The sequence below is a fragment of the Sciurus carolinensis genome, unplaced genomic scaffold (assembly GCF_902686445.1).
Source record: "Sciurus carolinensis unplaced genomic scaffold, mSciCar1.2, whole genome shotgun sequence".
In the NCBI taxonomy this organism is placed as follows: domain Eukaryota; kingdom Metazoa; phylum Chordata; class Mammalia; order Rodentia; family Sciuridae; genus Sciurus; species Sciurus carolinensis.
Window position 1 is genome coordinate 724,896 of NW_025920140.1, and position 24,425 is coordinate 749,320.

General features: G+C 35.5%; 1 pseudogene; it reads left to right on the plus strand.

The window, feature by feature from the left end:
* Nucleotides 1-587: 587 nt before the first annotated feature.
* The window catches only part of LOC124974250 (cyclin-dependent kinase 17-like), a 37,557-nt pseudogene continuing 13,719 nt past the window's right edge, over nt 588-24,425 (plus strand).

Here is a 24,425-nt window from a genome sequence, read left to right on the forward strand (position 1 = left end):
AAACAGCAGAGAGCTGTGCATAATTCACAAGCCAGTTCAGGTGCTGGATATTGCACATCATTTTAGGAATGGGTGAGGCAGTGGAAGATGTGTCTCCTGTGCTAAGACTGTTTCCCTCAGTAGGGAGTGCTTCAGCAATTTAGCCAGATGCTGTTGGGAGTTATAAACAGGCAAATGCATGTGGTAGTGGCTCATGGGTCCTTGGGTCCCAGAACCAAAACATGGTGGCAAAAAGAAAACATTCCTCATCCAATATCAATCTTCTCCTCATTATGTTTTTAGTTATTCCTTTCAAGATTCATTACAGAGAGAAAGGTGGCTAAAGTCAAATCCTTGATCCTGCATTCATTCCATTGCTATCAATTCCACTCAGAAAAATGTATCCATTCCTTACCAGTTCTCCTGTGACATGAGAGTCATACATGGGAGAAGTCCTCTAATCAAAGGGGAAGGAGGAGGCATTGGTCAGGTAGGTTGTGAAGGTCACAGGGTTTCGAGGCTCCAGGAGGAGAAGGCACTTTGTAGCAGTCCCCAGAGTGTTTGTAAAGTCATGGGCAAGATGAACTTTGGCGAGTGGCTCCGGTGACATGGCGCCTGCACCCCAGATTTCACCTGAGGTCACAGAGGAGCGGCATGAGAACACGGTGGCATCAGGTTTCCCATGGCAACCAGAGACCATTCAGCTCCTGGCGGCTTCAAACCCACATTCCAGACGTGTGGTGGCTCAGCAGGGAGGGTAAGAGGATAGAAGAAGGGAGCAGGTGCCAGGGTCTTGAGTTTTGGAAGAAATGATTCTCTTTTTGTTGCCCATTGGATGAGGAACCAGGCTGTAAGCGGTATGGAGACCCATGAGTGATAAATCACCCCATATCCAGGCAGGACAAGGGATCCCATTGAAGTCAGAAAGCTCACACATCCAACCAGGTCTGCTACGTGTCGCTGTGCTCCATTGGCAGCACCATTCATGCTGACAGGCAACTCATCTGGCTCCTGATGCAGGCTAATAGCCCCACAAAATCCAGTGGAACAAGCTGGGACTGAAGGGTGCTTGAGAGCACGTGGGTCAACAATCTTAGCACTGGCACCATTGGATTTGCACTCCAACCCCACTCCTCCAGGACTGGGACAACCTGGTTTTTCTTCAAACTCAGGAATCTAGCCTAGGGGCCTAGCAGCCTCATGGAGAGATGGGTGGTGTGTGCTCAGCTCAGTAGAGCATGCAGTGCAGTGCTATGGTTTAGGTGATCATTAATTTGGGACACATCGCATTCCACCTGTCAGGTTTCTCCCCCTTACCTATGAAGTCTGGAAGGGAGACAGCTGGAACATGGGTTGTCCATGTTCTATGTGAAGATTATTGGGTCCTCTGGTGGCTCATGAAGAGAGGAGGAAGTCATTCAGTCAACATGTTGGAAGGAGGACAAGTAAAACCTGACATGCAAGGAGAATTTTTCTGTGCTAACTCCAACTGCCAGGACCCTCCTCCTTGGCTGTTGCCTTACAAATAGGCTGCACCCAGAAACTTACCTGCTGGGAATTTTCCAGGGGCACAGAAAATCTCCACAAGATGCAGAAATGTCTTGCCAAACTGTATTCACAAAATGGCTCATCTTCTTGACTAGACTGATACCTCTTTGTCACAAGAGACTGTGGGATATTGCCAGGAGCCCTCTTACCAGCCCCACAGGGAGCAGAACACAAGCTGGGGGATGAAATCACAGCCTGGTGATGGCATTTTGAGCAAATTTCCACAGGGCATAACACCAGCTTTGAACATAGACCGTGCTGAAAGTGGAATGGTTCAAAACTTCCAAGCTGAATATTCAAAAGAGGAGAAAGGATATTTGAGGGGCAGAAAATCTGAATGGTGTTGATGATGGAAAACTACTTTAGTGAGGAGACACTATGAAACTCACCTTCGTTCATGGTCAACCCACAAACCCCATGACATATATTCAGCCTCAACATACACTACAAATACAGGAAGTACTTATTGCAACTTCATTGTCTATGCAACCGTGAATACTGGCCCTTATTCCCCTTTTAAGGACAACAATGCCCTTGCAAAATCTTGTCTCTTTTCTGTTGCTCCCAAGGGACAAGCGAATACATGTATGTTGATTCTTATTTTTTCTGGCACAAAAACCATGAGTAAAGGCTTTACAGGACCTTCCCCCATGAACTACAATCTAATCCTTTTGATCCTGGGATATGCAACACTAATCCCTGGCTCTCCAAATGAAGAGTTCTCCACAATCTCAGAAAATTAATCACCAAAAAGTCTTCAAATATTCAAGTGTGAAGATGCTACATTGACCACCCTCTTCTTCATTGATGTGTCATTATATTTTCAATCATTAATTTTGACATCTTAATTGGAATTATTGCAGAAAAATAGCTGTAACAGTTTAAAAGTGGTTTAACTTGTCTGTTTTTTATAAAATTGTTTTCCTCAAAACACCAACCAAATATATGACTTTATTAATTAAAAAAAAGATGCTACATTGGCAAAACCTGAATATCAAAACAGAAGTGGTTCCTTATAACCAACATATAATAGAATGACTGAGAAGGAAAAGGGTACCTCAAGCAGTTGCAAAATGTCAAGTCATTTTTCCTTCTTGATTTGTTTCTAACCACCGCCAACATGCCTTATGCCTAATGTCTCTGATTTCCTTCTTACAGTGTGAGTTCTTGTAAAGAGGGGTTCTTGTGTCAATCCTTACCCTCCAAAGCACAATGCATTAATTCCCAGATCTGTGGTAAACATGAGAACAACTCACAACCTGAGTTGTTGTTATGCTTCACCCAATTCTACACTGCATCTCTTGAGGACTCCCATCAATATTAACAAGAGTCTATAAAAGGGCTCCATTTCTCTTGACACTGGAGCTCCTATGGTATTGGGTGAGGAGGTTGTTCTGTGCTCACTCCAACTGCCAGGTCCCTCCTTCTTCATTGTTGCCTTACTAGAGTATGGCAGTGTGTCCAAGAAGTGTGGAGAGTGCCAGGTACAAGTGCGGTTGTCATTTTGAATTTTGTGCCACTGAAACCTTGTGCACAAGGTGCAGCTGCAGAAGATGCTGAAGAATTATTCTCATAAGCATACCCATGAGAGACCTTTGATCATTCTACTAAGGAGAGCAGATTGAGGTCATGGAACACATACTTTTCTGAGGGAAATTTTTTTCCCTCTTCACTTAAGGCTGAAAAAGGAATTAGCTGATTGATCTCTGAGCAGAAAAATGTATCAGAGATCCAACGATGCCAGGAGCAGGGGCAGAGGCAGAACTATGTGGGGTTGAGAATATGCTCAATTGGTGACTACATTGGAAATATTAGGGATCTTTCACTCATGAATCCCTAACCATTACATTCAAAATCTACTGACACTTTTCTTGAGAGATTTTTTTCTTATTTTTCCTTTTGAACTTTTCTTTTTTGAAAAATTCTAAACAGCAGAGCGCTGTGCATAATGCACAAGCCAGTTCAGGTGCTGGATATTGCACATCATCTTAGGAATGGGTGAGGCAGTGGAAGATGTGCCTCCTGTGCTAAGACTGTTTCCCTCAGTAGGGAGTGCTTCAGCAATTTAGCCAGATGCTGTTGGGAGTTATAAACAGGCAAATACATGTGGTGGTGGCTCATGGGTCCTTGGGTTCCAGAACCAAAACGTGGTGGCAAAAAGGAAACATTCCTCATCCAATTTCAATCTTCTCCTTGTTATGTTTTCTGTTATTACTCTCAGGATTCATTACAGAGAGATAAGTGGCTAAAGTCATATCCTTGATCCTTCATTCATTCCTTTGCAATCAAGTACACTTATAAAATCATAACAATTGGTTATCAGTTCTCCTGTGACATGAGAGCCATACATGGGAGATATCCTCTAATCAAAGTGGAAGGAGCAGGCATTGGTCAGCTAGGTTGTGAAGGTCGCAGGGTTTCGAGGCTACGGGTAGGAGAATGCAGTTTGTTGCACTCCCAGAGTGTTTGTAAAGGCATGGGTAAGATGAACTTTGACGAGTGGCTCTCGTGACATGGCGCCTGCACCCCAGATTCCACCTGAGGTCACAGAGGAGCGTCCTGAGAACACAGTGGCATCGTGGTTCCCATGGCAACCAGAGACCGGTCTGGGTCTGACTGCTTCAAACCCACATTCCAAATGTGTTGTGGCTCAGCAGGGAGGGTAAGAGGATAAATGATGGGATCCGGTGACAGGGTCTTCCGTTTTTGTGTGAGGGGTGGTACTGTAATTGAACCCAGTGCTACTCTGCTATTGGTCTGTATACTTAGGTCTTTTCAGTTTTCATTTTGATACAGTCTTTTTAAATTGCTGGCTTTTGACTTGTGATCCTCCTACTCCAATTGCCCAGGTAATATAAGTCACTGCACCTGTCTAGGACAGTATTTTTTTTTCTTTTTCTTTTTCTTTCTTTTTGGTACCAGAGATTGAACCTAAGGTTGCTTCAACACTGAGAAACATCCCCAGACCTTTTTATTTTTAATTATAAGAAAGGGTCTTACTAAGTTGTTCAGGGCCTCACTAGCTGAGGAATGTTTGGAATTCAAAATCCTTTTCCAGAACCTTAGTAGCCCCTGTGATTGTAAGATTGTACCACATTTGGCTATGACATATTCTTTTTAAAAAATTAGTTATTGATGGACTGTTATTTTATACATTAATTTATATGTGATTCTGAGAATTGAACACAGTGCCTCAAATATTCAAGGTAAGTGCTGTACCACTGAGTCACAATCTCAACCCCAGGACATATTCTTAATGAGTAATTGAGTACAAGACCTACCTCTTTAAAAAGAAAAGTAAACATGAATCAAAGAAAATGAACCTACCTATTTTGAGAGCTTGTCAATATTTTAGACTAAATGCATATTTTTTTTGAAATAGTTCAGTTTATTTATTAAAAAACGCTTAGTTTATAACATGGTGAAAGGTTTACAAGATATATTTGTTTTCAAGTAGTATATATTGTTTCTTTCAATAAAATTCCCTTTTAAAATAGTAACTTTGACAGGTAGTAGAGAAGAAAAAACAGAAAGTGTTGAATTTCTTCCTCACCAGACTTACTTGAAATAATAATTGGGGGCATCATAATAGATATTAACGAGATTACAGGTAGCAAGATCTACCACAATCTGATATTGCATATTCCCTTGCTTTCATTATTAACTTGGACAGAAATTCTGCATCTTTTTGGTCAGTGCCTGATAATTGCTTCCACCACATTCTTCCCTTATGGAATATAGATTTTTTGTTAGCATAAAAATTATTTTAAACTAAATAGAAATGTAGAATACTTTTTCTAAAGTACCTATAATAATAGAGAAATCTGATCATATCAAATTTTTAAAATGTTTAATTTTTTTTTAAATTGTCAAAACTTAATTTATACCATTTCCTCTAAAGTTTAAATGTAACATTTTCGTATGAAGCAGCAATTCTGTTCCTAGGGTTATTTTCAAAAAAGTTGAAACAAAGTCTTGTTCACATTATTTGCCACTTATAACTAATTTTTTTTTTTTTTGGTACCAGGGATTGAACACTGAACCACATCCTCAGCCCTTTTATACATTTTATTTAAAGACAGGGTCTTGTTGAGTTACTTAGAGCCTCGCTAGGTTGCTGTGGTTGGCTTTGAACTTGTGATCCTTCTGCCTTAACCTCGAACTGCTGGGATTACAGGCATGTGCCAATGTACCTGGCCTAAATAACTTTAAATATTATATTTTAGAAATGTTTCTCCTTGGTAATAGGCATGTGATTGTTTAAAGATTCTTTATACAATTTGGGGCAATATTTTCATAGTCTCTGTATAAATAATACTTAAGTTCTTTTGTTTAATTCTCTAATTGACATACTTTTCTAGATGTCTCTCAATAGGAATAGAAGTTCTTAAGGTAAGAATTATATCTTTTACATTCTATAACATGCTTAATCAAAAAGCACATAATAGGTAGTTAATCTATGAAGGAATGGATGTGAACATTGTTGAGATATTTAAAGTCAGCAAATGGATATAATGGTTATATTAGTTTTGTGATTATCAGCTATTTTTTATTACATGAGAAAGGGACAGATATTAACCAACTTACAATATTTTAAATATTTTTATAAATATTTTTCATAGAAATTGTTTTACTGGCTTTGTATGAATAGTCATAGACATGAGTTTATATGTAGTGATCTCTGTTACAACTTTTGTTTTCTGCTTTGGCTTTGCTTTCTCAGTCCTTCTCTTGTTCTTGTGATCCTGAATCTTGGGCTGGTGATGGAAGGATTTTCAAATACTGTGAACCACAGAGTCTGTGGTAAAGACTGGCAGGCCTCCACCATCTCACAGCATGCATTCCTCCTTCCACCAGTTCATGTGGTCTTTCAAGAAACTACAATTGCAGAGATCCCACAGTGTTATTTGAGGAAGCCTTGGTTCCCTCATGGCCATGCCCAGAAATGGAAACAGATTTAGTAATTTGTTCATTTGTCTATTTTATCTAACTTTCTGCTTATAGAACATTCATGTTGTAAAGTTTTAGTCAGCCAGCCTTTATTATCTGATTTCTCTTTGTCAGTTTGGAAACAAGTTAAGAGTAGGAAGAATATCAGAAAGATGGAAGGTGCTAGAGAGGGTATTGTTGACACTACAGAGAAGTAATATTTGATTATGTGTCCATCAGAAAGGAAACAAATCCCATAAGAAGGATATGCAGAATTTCAAAATGATTGGCAGCTTAGGATGGTACTTAATTTGTTCATACGTCATTAATGCTTGAAATAATCACTATAGACTAGTACAATAATTAGATTATCACCTCAGTTGTTACTCTTTTATAGCTCTGTCCTTTTAAATATCCAGGAAAATACATATCTGAAAGTTTCTGTTTATTTTACATCTACTTCCCTGATCATTTTTGGGGGTGTTTACTTTTAAAATTTTCAAAAAAATTTTAGTTGCAGATGAGCACAATGCCTTTATTGTTTCATTTTTAGTGTGGTGCTAAGGAGTGATTCCAAGTGCCTCACATATGCTGGGAGCACACATTATCACTGAGTCATAATCACAATTCTGTTTTTTTTTTCTTTATTCATGTTTTATTTGACTTTTGCCACATGCTATGTTTGTAAACAACAATTCAAAAGTTTTTGAAAATTTTTGGGGCTACCAGGATTGAACTCAGGGACACTTGACCACTGAGCCACATCCCCAGCCCTACTTTATATTTTATTTAGAGACAGGGTTGTCACAAATTGCTTAGTGTTTTGCTTTTGCTGAGACTGACTTTGAACTCACCATCCTCCTGCCTCAGCATTAGAGGTGTGTGCCACCACACCCAGCTAAACATAAAAATTTTATTGTTTCATTAGATAATTTTATTTTCTAAAGTTTCTGAGCATTTTTTCTAATGCTTGCATTCTTTGTTGCCATTGCAGATTATTTCCTGATGTGTTTCATGAATTTTGGAAATATGTACTCATGCAGTTTATATCTGTACGCAATGTATGTAGCCTTTACCTGTTTAGGTGTGACCCTCAGAATGGTGTGCTGCAGTCAGCTCACACTAAGAGATGATTCTTAAATTTTCAGCAATTTTGCCTGTTAAACATAGCTATTGTTATTTTTTAATTATATGAATTTATAATTAACATAAGTTCAAAAACTAAAGTAATGAATATGCCAGAGTCATTATTTCTGATTGTTCTAGTGCTTTTTACTATGGTTATCTCTGTGATAAGAGTTACTTCTGTGGTATATTTATTACAGAGTACCATGTAATGGTGTGCTACTGCATGTTCTTCCCATTGTTACACATTTAGTGTCGTGTTCGTAGCATGAATTCTGCTATGGAGGAAATCAAAACACTGCAGGTCAGGGCTTTGAGTTAATGTTTTGATCTCTTATCTGCACACATAAGAACTCAACTATAAAAGATGGTAATGCTCTGGTTTTTGTATGTTGGTTGTCTATATTTTACCCGCAATGATAATTAATTACATAGTAGGATAAAATAAGTATTTGCTAAGTTAAATATTGTCTCATTTTCTGATACAGATATTGTTCACAAATATCTAAAAATGGAATCAGATATTGAGAGTGACCAAGTTTCTTGGAAGTCATCTGATGAAGTTCAGTCACCTACAGGTGTTTGTCACAGAAATCATAAACATAGATGGATCTCAATGGAGGTAACACTTTAAAAATATATAAATATGCCTTTGTATGTGTGTTTTTGTATATAAGTACACAAACACACACACACACATGCACACACATTAAGCAAATAAAGCAATTTGAAAATTTTCATGAAGATAAATGACACCTGTAAGAGAGCTGTTGTAATTATATTAATGAGTTGTATTCTGAATATTTCCTTTCTCCTAATTACTATTCCAAGGCAAGTATGCATTAATCACAGTATTCTATGCTCTACAGAATATTCATTTTTATTTCCCTGTTCAGGAAAAGTGTTTTTCTTTTAATTCCAGAAATCTAGACTGACATCATTCTAGAGGGCATTAGCAAAGTCCTCTTTTCAGAAAATGTGATTTCAGTTATATCTCTTTGAGATTCATTTGGATACTTCAAATTCAGATGTTTTTTGCTTAACATATGTAAGCACTTCATGGAAATATTGGTTCATGTTGTGTATATTCATCATTATGAATTTTAGCATTCCTAGAAAATATAATAACAGTTTTCCAAAGTAGTCTTACTCATTTCTACTTCTAACATCAATGTATGATTGTTCTGATTGGTCTTCTTGCCCATTTTTGAGGCTTTTTCTTTTTTAATTTTAACTTTTCTGGTAAAATAGTGGTCTCATTGTGGTTTTATTTTGCATTTTATTTTCTAAGTTGAACACTCTTAAATGTGTTTGTTGGTCATTTAGGTATCCTTTTTTGTAAATTAATTGCCCAAATCTGTTATCTATTTTCTACTGTTTTTCTACATTTTCATTACTGATTTATAGGAATTATTTACATTCTACATTGAGGAACTTTGTCAGCTTTATATCTTATAAACATCTTCTAGAATGTAGTAGTTGTCATTGAAAGGACAGCTTTTTCTGGTGCACTTAGATATTTGTTGAAAGTTCAGATGATTGCATATTGTCTTTTGAATGACTAGAGTCCTTTACTAGGGATACATATAAAGTGTTGTAATGAATAAAATGGGCAAAAATAAGTTTTCTGCAAATCACAATTCTTCAGAGAAGAAAGCACTTGAGGTGGACCTTGAAAGATGGGTAGAAATTTGTCAATTTGCACATGAATCTATGAACGTGAAGCACTTGAAATTTTATGTAATAAACCCAGAGATAGGAATGTGTATGATATATTAAGAAAATTGTAACAGATAAGAAGGATCAATATGTAATAATTTATTTTAAAAATAGGATTTGAAAGGATAGGATGAACCAGATTATAAAAAGCATGAGATATCAAGTCAAGGAGTCTGAACATCTCATGTAATAAAAAGTGTTTATTTAAACAAGCACTGACATGATCACACTTTTCTTTCAGATAAGAGTTTCAGAAAAAATAGAGACAATGAACCAGAGGAAGAGGCAGACAAGAAGCATGTAGATGAATTAGGAACTTATTCAAAATTATAGATAGTGTGGCCATCATATAGAAATAGATAGTAGAATACAGACCCTAGATGTCATGCTGAGAGAAAGTAGACAGGACATGGTACCCAGTTGAACTTTGTGTCTGAGGGAGGAACTTAATGATTACTTCTGAGGTTCTCACAGTTGTTTATCTCCTTTCCATATATTATATCATGGGATTTTTTTTTATTCACAAAAGCTTCTGTTTTGATTAGATATTCTAAAGTGTATAATTACTTTATTCTGTATACACTCTGAACACATTGACAAAGTGTAACCATCTTGATTTTGGTACATGTCTGTGATTACCATAGTTTTTCACATCACTGCTTATAATATTTTAAAATATATTTTTCACTTTGTTTTCTGGTCCAAAATTTTCTTTGGCTCTCAATTTTTATAAAAGATTTGTACTTAGATGAATTCTGAATTATGTTTGTTCTGATTGGGAGGGAAATAATGATTTAATAGCATGTAATAACTTTTTTGGGGGATATCAAACCCAGGATCTACAGAATACTAAGTAGGTGCTCTACCAATGAACTCTATCCCCAACCCTTACCATAGAGTTCTTAAAGCTGCTATTTAAAAAGACTTGTCTCTTGCCATCTATGTGAAACCCTCTTATGAATTCTTAGTAATTGGGGTTCTAGTAATTATTGTTGTCTGTTCCTATTTATTTCCCATACTTTTTGATTTTGAAATGGCTTATAAGTTTCAGATTAATCATCCCAGCTATATTTTGGTTTCTATCCATGCATTCCTTTTGTTATTATTTACATTACTAAGCAGATTTTTTAATATATATTCAAAAAATTATTCTTCAAAATGAAAAATCTTTACCTTGTGTTTATATTTGAAGGTGGGAAGTAGGCAAAAGAGTGGGTTAGGGGAAAAGGGATGGGAAAAGAAAATTATTTTTCACAACACTTAGAATTCAGATTCACATAGTTGCTGTATTCATTATGTATCTAAAATTAGATTTTTTTCCTCAGTAAGGTCTATTATTCAATTTAGAAATCTGAACCTTAGACTTCATGTATAAAGATCAAGGATGAGGTTAGGAATGGATGGAAAGCAGTTGGGTGAAAACAAATATTCTTCACATGTATTGAGAGTTCAAGTTTCCATGCATAACTTACCCTTTGTCTTAGATGGGAAATAAGAAAGTTAATCCTAGAACTAATTTTTTGCTGGAGGGAGTGACAGGCAATGCTGATGGGATCTACTGTAAATCCATGTTCATCTACCTCAAGTGGACCCACAGTTTTACACATAGCACTGTCTTACTCTAAGCAAGGAGCTGATTTCTTCTACATAATAGAAAAAACCAAATGCTGTAAACCTTAAACTCCCCTATTTTCAGAATAACAATCATAAAAATCTGTCTGCACTTACCCTCTTCTTTTCAATCATGTTGCCATTTTTTCCCATCTCATCTGCTCAGGGTTATTGAAATATCTGTTATACCTATAAACTCTTTTGTATTCAGTCTCCTTTTCTTAACTTCATCCTTCCCATTGACTTTCTATTTAATTAAACTGTTTTAATTTTAGATTAGCAGAGAAATTACAAAGGTAATACAGTGATTTCACCAAATACCCAGTTATTCCTATTATTAGTAGAAGGTTACTTTAATACATTTTGTACAACTAAGGAACCAATATTGGTACATTACTATTTAGTAAACTCCACATTTTATTCAGCTGTCACTAACTTTTTACTACCAACCATTTTTGTCCCAGAATTCCATCAGGATACAATGTTATATTTAGTAATCATGTCTCATATTAAAGATACTGGTTACTGGATTGGGAAGTATTATGTAATACTTATATATGGCTTATAATAAATGAAGTATTTTCTTAACACAGTTAAATATTAAACTAATGGGAAACCTTATATGCCTATAGTGAGAATTCATCTGAGTTTTGTTGCATTTCCAATAATGGCATACCCAGTATGAGTTTTATGAGACTTTTAAGTGTAACATCAATAGAATGAGTCTATATATAAACATTTGTGTCATTATATTAAAATTAAATATTAGCACATTAGAGGTGCTTATTTCTTCCCACTGTGTGTATTTCTCATTCCTACACTGATAATTTTTGTAAGAAAAATAATGATGAGTAAAACTAAGGTTTTCAGTCTCTTCTGTCCCAACATGTGAACAAGCAAAACACATTGTTGTCAAATAGAACAATTCAGTAATTCTCACAGGGAGGGAAATGGGTGTTTGAAGTAACCTCCTGCTGTCCACAATGCTTTTCAATACATACTCACCTTTAACATGGCACCTATAGAATCTCAGCATATTCTTCACGTGTTCTAAAGCTAAACTGGAAATGCATGTCCACCTTATCAATACAGTTTCATGACTGATGCATGAATTATGTTTCTAGAAACAAAGTTAGCTAGAACTCTCTTGTTACACTTGCTACTGCTTACAAAGTACACTGAATTATAGGAGGAACTATTACAAGTTGTAACTTATTTTGTGTATATATATATTTAGTGTTCATGTGCTTTTGCTGTAAGAGCTATCAGAATAGGAATTTGCATGGACTATCAAAAGGTGAAGTATTTTATTAGAACAATGAACTATCAGAAAAATGATTGTCTTTTGTCTGGAAAGCAGAATTAAGGGAGTTTTTATATTATATTAAAATACAAAGTTCACTGTACCTTTATCAGCTATTATTTCTGTTTTTATCCAAGTTTCAATGGTTTAATTCAAAATAAGGTGCAAGTCATTCTAGATTGTGAACTCATGAAACCGGGGATCATGTGTCTTCTTCACTGGATGCTTAGCAACTAACGTGCTTGGTAAATGTTGAGTAAATGAGTATTGTCTTCTATTCTCTGAATAATTTCCACTGGAGAGCATGTAAATAAGCTAGTGATTATATCTATTGTTAATCTTGTGTTCAGCAGATAAAATGCAATCACATTTTTCTAAATATAACATTTAAAATTTTATTAATTATAGTAATTACTATTCAGGGTTTAAAATGTTGGGATATTGCAGTATGCTTTACTCTTTGAATTAAGATCTGATAGTTCACTAATGTAACTGCCTTTTGCTTGAATTCTCCACCTGCTTGCATTGGTGGAATTCAGTAGTGCTGTTTATATTAGAGACTGATTATTCAAATTTAACTTCATAATTGCAGTATAATAATTGTTTTTGTTTATATATGAATTTATTTTTAATGGACACATAATTTTATAGATTTATTTGGTATTTTGACATTTTAATACATGTATAAATGTGTGCTAATTAGATGAGATTAACTGGCATATCTATCACCTTACATATTCACTATTTCTATGTGTTGGGAACATTTAAAATCCCCTCTACTTGCTGAAATACACAGTTAATTATTGCCAACCAGTTACTTTAAAAAAAAAAAGAGTTTCAGTATATTATAATGTCATTAATTTTTATTCTCTGAGGAGTGGTTCTTAAGTCTTTCTTGTATCATTTTCAAGTTATTCCTTACACTGTATAGTCGCTTTTCATCTTTCAAAACATTAATTCATAGTCAATCACTTATGTAACCTATTTTTTTTCCACTGGCATAATCTTTAAAGCAAACTGCATTGTATTTGTCATGATCACCACTAGACCAAAGTGTACTTCATATTAAGGGCATCCTAGTATTTGCTTAAGATACACAAATGAGTAAGAAAATTTCCCTACTACTGAGAAGAAAAGGTTTCTAGGTCAGTCATGTCTTCTCCTGAACTTCTCTTTGTTATAGACAATGACTTTATATACATTTTTTATGGATACTCATTATTTTGTTCATATTGGCTTATGTTTGTTTTCAATGTAGTGTTATTTTCCATCAGTAAAAGATGACCCAAAACTTAAAATTCAAGTTGAAAGTGCAGTAGTTCCATGTTTGTAAGTTTAAACATCTGAAGGCCACACATGTATAAGAAAATAATGTCATTTTATCATATTTTCTTAACCTTGAAAGTTTAATATAAAGTGAAAAATTATTGGAATCAGGTTATCATGTACCAGAGAGTGGGCTGTTGGCCACATTTTCCATGCTGAAGTAAAATTCTTCATTTGTTTCTGGAAATTGTTGTATCTTGTAGTTTTGCTTCATTATTCTGTACAACTATTGGTAGTAGAAAGCAAGAACTTAGTAAATAATAAATTACATACAAGACATTACCTGGGTAGGTAGTATATGATGGTTTTAAAGCTTCATTTTTCTAATATAATGTTTTTCATGAGAAGCATCATATACATAAAGCAAAAAAATAACAATAAAAGCGAACAGAAGCAGTTTTTCAGTCATGTAGTAGTATAGTACCTATGACTAGAGTTTTAGTTTTTGAGATTTGAATTAAGCACTTCTTAGTTGGATCTGCAGTTTTCTACATCATTTTAACTTGGTGTATGTCATTGTAACAAAAGGATAAAAACAATTCCTTTGCGGGACCTCTTCTACTTTTGGCCACTCAACTTTGGAAAGATTATTGTTTTGTCTAAAGTAGTAAGTGATGCTAAGTCTAATCATCAAGTATCAGCTTTATTTTATTTCACAGCTCCAGAAAAATTGCAAATTTGATTCTCTAGGACTGGAGTACAAAGCAATATTTTATTAATTTAATATGACTTATATACCTATGAAAACTGAAGTTATGCATTATTTCCTTTCACTAGCATTTTATTTAAAGACATTAGCATCTTCTATGAAGGAAGTGAATCCTTTTTTATATTATTATTGTATCTTCTATTGCAAAGGGATTTTAGAAAACAATTTTCAGGAAATTCTTTTTCTTGGCTTCTGTTTACTATTTTTTAATTTTGTTCTTTCAGTTCCTATTTTCCACCTGTCTATATTGCTTTTCCAATCTTTGATGTTAAGGTTGCTTACTTTGTTTCTTTTAATTTTCTTTTTAAATATATATTGGATATATTGTGTTTTTGTGACATATTTTGATATATTCCATCTACCTCATTTATTAACTCCGTAAAAAATAAGTAGTGAGTTTAAGATTTAAAAGAAAGAGTTTAGGAACTCACTTTTAAACTTTTAAGGAAACAGAAATGAGACTGACATTACTGGATTTGTGTTTGCATGTTTCCTGATGTACAGTAGAATGTAAATTTGTTTTCTTTTTAATTGTATTATGATTGGAGAACCTGAAACTCATAGTTTTAGCATCTTTTTGGTTTCAAGGCTCCATAGAAATTTAAAGATAGGTCAGAAAATTATGTGTATATTTTTTTTTCCCGTGGTAGTGGGGATTGAACCCAGGGCTTTGTGTTTGTGAGGCAAGCACTCTACCAACTGAGTTATATCCCCAGCCCTGCTATTTTGTGATTTCATTAAAAGAAAAATCAAATAGTAAATTTATAAGAGTCTTTAGTATCTTAAAATAAAAGTGGTAGGTTAAAATTTGGGTTCTTGTGTTTGCAAGGCAAGCACTCTACCAACTGAGCCATATTCCCAGCCCTGATCTTCCGTGATTTTTGTTAAAAGAAAAATGAAATAGTAATTTTTTAAGATTCTTTAGTATCTTAAAATCTGTGGTAGTTTAAAATTTGGGTTATTAAAATAAAACAAGACATTCACTGCAGACCATTATCCAATCCATATGTAAGGTAGGTTGACTGTTTCAATTATGATTATTGATGCTTTTCACCCTTTCAATATTCCAACATCAACTATATTTTGAAACTCAACAATTTGGCTGTAACCAACTGTTTCTATTCTTTTTTGTATTGTAAACAAATGGGATACATGTTGTTTCTCTGTTTGTACAAAGATTAAAGGCATACCATTTGTGTAATCATAAATTTACATAGGGTGATGTTGGTTGATTCATTCTGTTATTTTTCCCCTTCCCCCCACCACTCCCATCCCACTTTTCCCTCTGTACAGCCCTTCCTTCCCCCATTCTTGCCCCCCCAACCCTCACTCTAACCCTAAAACTAACCCCTCCCACACCCCATTATGTATCATCATCCACTTATAAGTGAGATCATTCTTCCTTTGGTTTTTTGAGATTGGCTTATCTCACTTAGCATGATATTCTCCAATTTCATCCATTTGCCTGCAAATGCCATAATTTTATCATTCTTTATGGCTGAGTAATATTCCGTTGTATATATATGCCACAGTTTCTTTATCCATTCATCAATTGAAGGGCATCTAGGTTGGTTCCACAATCTGGCTATGGTGAATTGAGCAGCAATGAACATTGATGTGGCTGTATCTCTGTAGTATGCTGATTGTAAATACTTTGGGTATAGGTCAAGGAGTGGGATAACTGGGTCAAATGGTAGTTCCATTCCAAGTTTTCTAAGGAATCTCTATACTGCCTTCCAGAGTGGCTGCACTAATTTGCAACCCCACCAGCAATGTATGAGTGTACCTTTTCCCCCTCATCCTCGCCAACACCTATTGTTGTTTGTGTGCTTGATAATCACCATTCTGATTGAGGTGAGATGGAATCTTAGGGTGGTTTTGATTTGCATTTCTCTTATTACTAGAGATGTTGACATTTTTCCATATGTTTGTTGATTGTTTGTAGGTCTTCTTCTGTGAAGTGTCTGTTCATTTCCTTAGACCATTTGTCGATTGGGTTATCTATAGTCTTGGCGTTGAGTTTTTTGAGTTCTTTATAGATTCTAGAGATTAGTGCTCTATCTGAAGTATGATTGGCAAAGATTTTCTCCCACTCTGCAGGCTCTTTCTTCGCATTGCTGATAGTTTCCATTGCTGAGAGAAAGCTTTTTAGTTTGAATCTATCCCAGTTGTTGATTCTTGATTTTATTTCTTGTGCTATGGGAGTCCTGTTGAGGAAGTCTGGTCCTAAGCCGAAATGTTGAAGATTTAGACCTACTTTTTCTTCTATAAGATGCAGGGTCTCTGGTCTTATTCCGAGGTCCTTAAACCATTTTCAGTTTAGTTTCATGCATGGTGAGAGATATGGGTTTAGTTTCATTCTGTTGCATATGGATTTCCAATTTTCCCAGGTCCATTTGTTCAAGAGGCTATCTTTTCTCCATTGCATATTTTTGGCCCCTTTGTCTAATATGAGAAAATTATATTTATTTGGGCTTGTGTCCGTGTCCTCTATTCTGTACCATTGATCTACCTGTCTATTTTGGTACCAATACCATGCCATCTTTGTTACTATTGCTTTGTAGTACAGTTGAAGTTCTGGTATTGCATTATCCCCTGTTTCATTTTTCCTGAGAAGGATTGCTTTAGCAATTCTGGGTTTCTTATTCTTCCAGATGAATTTCATGATTGCTTGTTGTATTTCTGTAAGGTACATCATTGGGATTTTAATTGGAATTGCATTTAATCCGTATAGCACTTTTAGTAGTATGGCCATTTTGACAATATTAATTCTGCCTATCCAGGAACTTCGGAGATCTTTCCATCTTCTAAGGTGTTCTTTAATTTCTTTCTTTAGTGTTCTGTAGTTCTCATTGTAGAGGTTTTTCACCTCTTTTGTGAGATTGATTCCCAAGTATTTTATTTTTTTTGAGGCTATTGTGAATGGGGTAGTTTTCCTAACTTCTCTTTCTGAAGATTCATCACTTATGTATAAAAATGCATTAGATTTATTTGCATTGATCTTATATCCCACTACTTTACTAAATTCACTTATGAGTTCTAAGAGTTTTCTGGTGGAATTTTCTGGTTCCTCTAAGTATATAATCATATCATCAGCAAATAGGGATAGTTTGAGTTCTTCTTTTCCTATCCGTATCCCTTTAATTTCTTTGGTCTGTCTAATTGCTCTGGCTAGAATTTCAAGGATGATATTGAATAGGAGTGGTGAAAGAGGGCATCCCTGCCTTGTTCCAGATTTTAGGGGGAATTCTTTCAGTTTTTCACCATTAAGAATGATATTAGCCATGGGCTTAGCATAGATGGCCTTTACAATGTTAAGGAACGTTCCCAATATCCCTATTTTTTCTAATGTTTTGAGCATGAAGGGGTGCTGTGTTTTATCAAATGCTTTTTCTGCATCTATTGAAATAATCATGTGATTCTTGACTTTAAGTCTATTGATATGGTGAATTACATTTATTGATTTCCTGATGTTGAACCAACCTTGCATCTCTGGGATGAAATCCACTTGATCATGGTGTACTAAATATTTGTTATGTTTTTGTATGCGATTTGCTAAAATTTTGTTGAGAATTTTTGCATCGATGTTCATTAAGGATATTGGACTGAAATTTTCTTTCCTTGATGTGTCTCTGTCTGGTTTAGGTATCAGTGTGATATTGGCTTCGTAGAATGAGTTTGGGAGGGTTCCCTTCTCTTCTATTTCATGGAATACTTTGAAAAGCATTGGAATGAGCTCTTCTTTAAAGGTTTTGTAGAACTCGGATGAGAAACCATGATGTCCTGGACTTTTCTTTGTTGGGAGACTTTTGATGACTTCTTCTATTTCATTACTTTAAATTGGTCTATTTAAATTGTGTATGTCCTCCTCGTTGAGTTTACGCAATTCATATGTCTCTAGAAACTTGTTGATATCTTTGAAATTTTCTATTTTGTTGGAGTATAGATTTTCAAAATAGCTTCTAATTATGTTTTGTATTTCAATCGTGTCTGTTGTGATATTTCCTTGTTCATTCTGAATTTTGGTGATTTGGGTTTTCTCTCATCTTCTCTTTGTTAGTGTGGCTAAAGGTTTATCAATTTTGTTTATTTTTTTGAAGAACCAACTATTTATTTTGTCAACTTTTTGTATTGTTTCTTTTGTTTCAATTTCATTGATTTCAGCTGTGAGTTTAACTATTTCCTGTCTTCTACTACTTTTCGTGTTGGTCTGTTCTTTTTCTAGGGCTTTGAGTTGTAGTGTTAGGTCATTTATTTGTGGAGATTTGCTTCTTTTATTGAATATGCTCCATGAAATAAATTTTCCTCTAAGTACTGCTTTCATAGTGTCCCAGAGATTTTGATATGATGTTTCTTTGTTCTCATTTACCTCTAAGAATTTTTTAATTTCCTTCCTTATCTTCTGTTATCCATTCATCATATAATAGCATATTGTTTAATCTCCAGGTGTTGGAGAAATTTCTGGTTTTTACTCTTTGATTTATTTCTAATTTCAATCCATTTTGATCTGATAAAATACAAGGAAGTGTCTCAATCTTCTTGTATTTCCTAACATTAGCTTTGTAGCATAATATATGGTCTATTTTAGGGAAGGATCCATGTGCTGCTGAGAAGAAAGTGTATTCACTCTTCGTTGGATGGTATATTCTCTAAATGTCTGTTAATTCTAAATTATTGATTGTGTTATTCAGATCTATGGTTTCTTTGTTTAATTTTTGTTTGGAATATCTGTCCAGTGGTGAGAGAGGCATGTTAAAATCACCTAGTATTATTGTATTCTGGTCTATTTGGTTTCTGAGATTGAGAAGGATTTGTTTGACATACATGGATGAGCCACTGTTTGGGGCATAGATATTTATGATTGTTGTTACTTGCTGATTTATGGTTCCCTTAAGCATTATGAAATGTCCTTCTTTATCCCTTCTGACTAGCTTTGACTTGAAGTCCACTTTATCTGAAATGAGGATGGATACCCCAGCTTTTTTGCTGGGTCCATGTGCATGGTAAGTTTTTTCCCATCCTTTCACCTTTAGTGTTTGGGTATCTCTATCTAAGAGATGAGTCTCTTGCAGGCAACATATTGTTGGATCTTTCTTTTTTATCCAATCTGCCAGTCTATGTCTTTTGATTGATGAATTCAGGCCATTAATATTCAGGGTTATTATTGAGATATGATTTGTATTCCTGGTCATTTGACTCATTTTATTCATTTATTTGTTTATTTTTGACAGGACTTGGTTCCTCTTTATTTGAGAGTTCCTTTAGGATAGCTCCTCCCTTTGCTGATTTGCTTCTTTGTTTTTCATCTCTTCTTCATGGAATATTTTGCTGAGAATGTTCTATAATGCTGGCTTTCTTGTTTTATATTCTTTTAGCTTTTGTTTATCATGAAAGGATTTTATTTTGTCATCAAATCTGAAGGTAAGTTTTGCTGGGTATAAGATTCTTGGTTGGCATCCATTTTCTTTTAGGGCTTGAAAAATGTTATTCCAGGCCCTTCTAGCTTTTAAGGTCTGGACTGAAAAATCTGCTGATTTCCAAATTGGTTTCCCCCTGAAGGTAATTTGGTTCTTTTCTCTCACAGCCTTTAAGATTCTGTCTTTATTTTGTATGTTAGGTATCTTCATTATAATGTGCCTTGGTGTGGGTCTGTTGTAATTTTGTGTATTTGGAGTCCTATAAGCCTCTTGAACTTGATTTTCCATTTCATTCTTCAGATTTGGGAAATTTTCTGAAATTATCTCATTGAATAGGTAGTTCATTCCTTTGGTTTGTTTCTCTAAGCCTTCCTCAATCCCAATAATTCTCAAATTTGACCTTTTCATGATGTCCCATAGTTTTTGGAGATTCTCTTCATGATTTCTTACCATCTTCTCTGTTTGTTTGACTTTGTTTTCCTGGTTAAATGTTTTGTCTTCAATATCTGAGGTTCTGTCTTCCAGGTGTTCTACCCTATTGGTTGTGCTTTCTATGGAGTTCTTAATTTTGTTTATTGTTTCCTTCATTTCAAGGATTTCTGTTTGTTTTTTTTTCAATATCTCTAACTCTTTGTTGAAATGGTCTTTTGCTTCCTGTATTTGCTCTTTTAACTGTCGATTGGTGCATTCATTCAATGCCTGCATTTGCTCTTTCATCTCATCATTCAATGCCTGCATTTGCTCTTTTATCTCATCATTTGCTTCCCTGATCATTTTAATTATGTACATTCTGAACTCCCTTTCTGTCATTTCTTCTGCCATGCTATCGTTGGATTTTAGTGGTGTAACATCCAGATTTGTGTGGGGCATTTTCTTCCCTATTTTTCTCATATTGTTCAGGAATCAGTGGGTCATTAAGATATTCCAGATTTCCTCTATTGACTTATAATGTCCCTGAAGATTGTTAGTATATCCCCTCTTATCCTTCAGTAGCCTGAAGTCTTGGAGGAAGTTGATAATTCGGTGCTCCACAAGGAAGCTAACTCTCTAGGGTTGGTGACCCTCAGGTGGGGTATATTCCCTGATAGTGGGCAGAGGTACCTCTACTTGTTGACCAATCATCATCCAAAGGGGAACTAGGCTGTGGGCTGAGGCAAGGCCTGTTTGGGCCTGTGTCTCTGGTTTTACCGTCCTTGTGGGAAAACCTCACCTGGCAGGGAAGACTCACCCAATGGGGAGTTCTCGTTGGTCAGTTTCCCTCCTAGAGGTTCCCCTCAGTCCACAACTACTGCCTGGGCAGGGCAGCCTTCCCAGGCAATGTTCCCAGGAGCCTGGACCTACCTCCTGGGTCTGGGAGCCCTGCCCTTCGCAGACGAGTCTCCTTAGGTAGCCCCTCCTCAGAGAAGCTGCCCGCAGTCCTGTAAACTTTGCTCCACCCCTCAGCTTCTCTCTGTGTAGCTCTTTCAACAAAAGGTGCCTAGGTCCCTGGACCAGACCATGCTTTGCACCTAATCACCTGGCTATGCGACCCGTCCTCTGAGCAGTCACTTGGAGCCTCGTACATATGCTCCAAGCCCCAGTGACCCGCCGATTGTCTCTTCTTCCAGGCAGCCACCCGGTGTTCTGTGTGGGCGCTTGGAGACCAAACAACTCACTGCGCACCTCCACCTCCTCAGGACAGCCCCTCCCATTGTTCAGGTGGTTGCTGAGTCCAAATAGCTCGCCATCCAGCTCTTCCTCTGGCAGCCACCGAAGCCCCGGCAGATTGCTCCGAAACCAAGCGCTGTGCTGTGCAGCCTCCTCTGCAAAGTTCCCCGCTGTCCGTGTTTACCGCTCCAGTGGGGGAAGGGCGTCTCACCGAGCCACTCTACTTCACAAAGTTCCCTGCGTTCCGGGGTTACCGCCCCATCCAGGACGCCTCCCCAATGGGAGAAACTCACCCGGCGGCTTTGAGTTGGTCCCAAGTCACTCACTATCTCCTCTTTTGAATCTTGAGTCCTGGAGCAACTTGAATTGCAGTCACCCTCTAGTCTGCCATCTTGAAACCCCTATTTCTATTCTTAAACACTGTAGAATTGGAGAGTTTTTGATGTTGAGGAAGACATAAAATTTTAAGAATAAATACTCAACTAATTGTAGTTTTGTTTGCAGTCAGAAATTGGGCTTGGGAAAATGGAAACCTACATCAAATTAGAAAAACTTGGAAAGGTAAGTAAATTCTTATTTTAAAAATGTAAGATTTCTTGTTCATCATCTAAGTGTATGGTTTTGCCAACCTGGAAAACTGTGAACGTGATTGTCCAAAGAATATCTTGCTCTGAAAAGTTAACAAAATTAGGAGGAATGAAGCTTTCAATTCCTGAAATTATCCTATCAGTTTGAGAGGATATGTGTAATTTTTAATAGGCTTAAAATCTTTTATTGACACAGAAAATATTTTACTTTCTTGGTAACACAATAGGATTCTGTTTGTTTAGCCTCCTAGCAGTCTCCTGTCTGTGCTGCCATGGAAAATTGCATGAGTTAAAATTTCTTAAAAATAACTTTAGAAATAAAAATATTTCCTTGAAGGGTAAGAAATTCTTAAAATATGCTTTTTTCTTTAACTTGTCACTATCTGTAATGCTATTAACTTAGAAACATTCTATCTTCCACAGTAATAAAGTGCAAGAAAATAATAAGTAAAAAGTAATAAATAAACAGTAAGTAATAAAAAATGTAGAAGTAATAGAAAATAAACAGCAGGAAGGAAATTAATAGACTTAGCTGACAGGGAATCTTCTTTTATAAATAACTAATGTGCAAAGATTTTGAGAAGTTTGGAAACCTGGGTAAAACCTTTTTTGATTTAACAGTACAATGATTCTTTCATTTTAATGTGTTCAGTGTCAGTCTTCATATACCATTAGAGGGAATGCACCTTTGATTTTAATACTATTGATCTAAATCTTAATTTGAAATAAAGCACCAAAAGTAAATTAAATTCTTGTTTTATTCTTTTGAGACCCTTTCAATCTTACAAAAACCTGAAAGTTATGTGTATGTAACTGAAAGTCATCTTTGCTATAAGAAAGTCTAATACTGGACATTGTAGAGTTTCTTTGCAAGATGGAATTCAGCATGTTTACAAATTAGAAATTCAGTTATTGTTCTTCATTGTTACCCTCTTATGGTACTCTTGACTTTTTCTTCCAAAATATGTTTTATAGGGCACATATGCAGCACTTTATAAAGGAAGAAGTAAACTGACAGAGAATTTGGTGGCATTAAAAGAGCTCAGTTTGGAAAATGAAGAATGCACACACAGTACAGCAATAAGAGAAAGTATATTTATTTAGACTATTTTAAAACCAAAGTTGTATAAGAGTAATTTTAATAAATAAAAGAAGATAGAAATAATAGGTGACCAGAAGATATAATTCTTCAAAAATTATTTCTAAAAGTAACATATTCAGTGGAAAGAAATTAATTCTCTTAATATATAGTGAAATACTATGAAATCATTAAAAGTACTGACATAGATAAATATCTGATAGAGAAATTTTATATACTGGAACATGGAACACATGGTAACTGTAAATTAGCTGCATATATTAAATATAAGAAATAAATGAACTGTGTATAAACATGTCATTGTACAATTTTATTTAAAAAGTGAATTTTTCAAAATTGATTTGAAACAGGCATGGTGGTAGATGCCTTTAATCCCAGTGGCTCAGGATGCTGAGGCAGGTTGGCAGGCTTGAAGCCAGCCTCAGCAACTTAGCTAGACCGTGCCTCAAAATAAAAATTAAAGAAAAAGCAGAGGGGCTGGAGATGTGTCTCAGGTTCAATCCCTTGTACAAAAATAAATAAATAAATAATGTTTGAGGCAACTGATTAGCAACATGGTGGGATAAAAGTATATTTGTACTATAATTAATATTATAATTAATATTAGAGGCTCAAAAATTAACATTCAAGGAAAAACAGCAGAAGATGGAGAGTTGTAATATTAGAGATGATTCAGGTACTATAATATCAAACTCAAACTCATAAAAAAAGAAAAAGTTGATACATTTAGTTTTTCTACTACTAATCTCCTTGGAAAATTGCTGTTTTTAACTTAAGAGAATTTTACATGCAGTTGGTTTATATGTTAAACTTACTTGGTGTTTTTGTAAAATCACATCTTCCACAGACTAAACAATTGACTTTCATCTCTGTTTTACAGTTTCACTCTTAAAACAATTTAAAGCATGGAAACATAGTAACCTTACAAGATATTGTTCACACAGAAAAATCTTTGACCCTGATCCTTGAGTATCTGGTAAGCTTTTAATAAAAACTCAGTATTTTAGTTTGCTTTAGTAATAGATATTTAGACTTTTTAAACAGTCTCAAGGTCAATTTTGTTTATTTATTGGTATTTAAATAGATTAGGTGGTGCATTCTGTATCTCTTCCTGAAAATCTATTTTCTTTAAAAAATTAAACACTATTAAGTGAATTAGTCATTCATTCTGAAAACTATGTTACCATGTAGTAAAATGTTATGATTTTTCAGGATAAAGACCTAAAATAGTTTTTCAAAATGGCGGACTAGAGGGCAGCTGCACTTCATGTTGCTCCAGGATGCAGGATTCAAAAGAGGAAATAGGGAGAGACTTGGGACCAACTCAAAGCTGCCGGGTGAGTCTCTCCCATTGGGGAGGCATCCCGGAAGGGGCGGTAGCCCCGGAACGCAGGGAACTTTGTGAAGTAGAGTTGCTCGGTGAGAT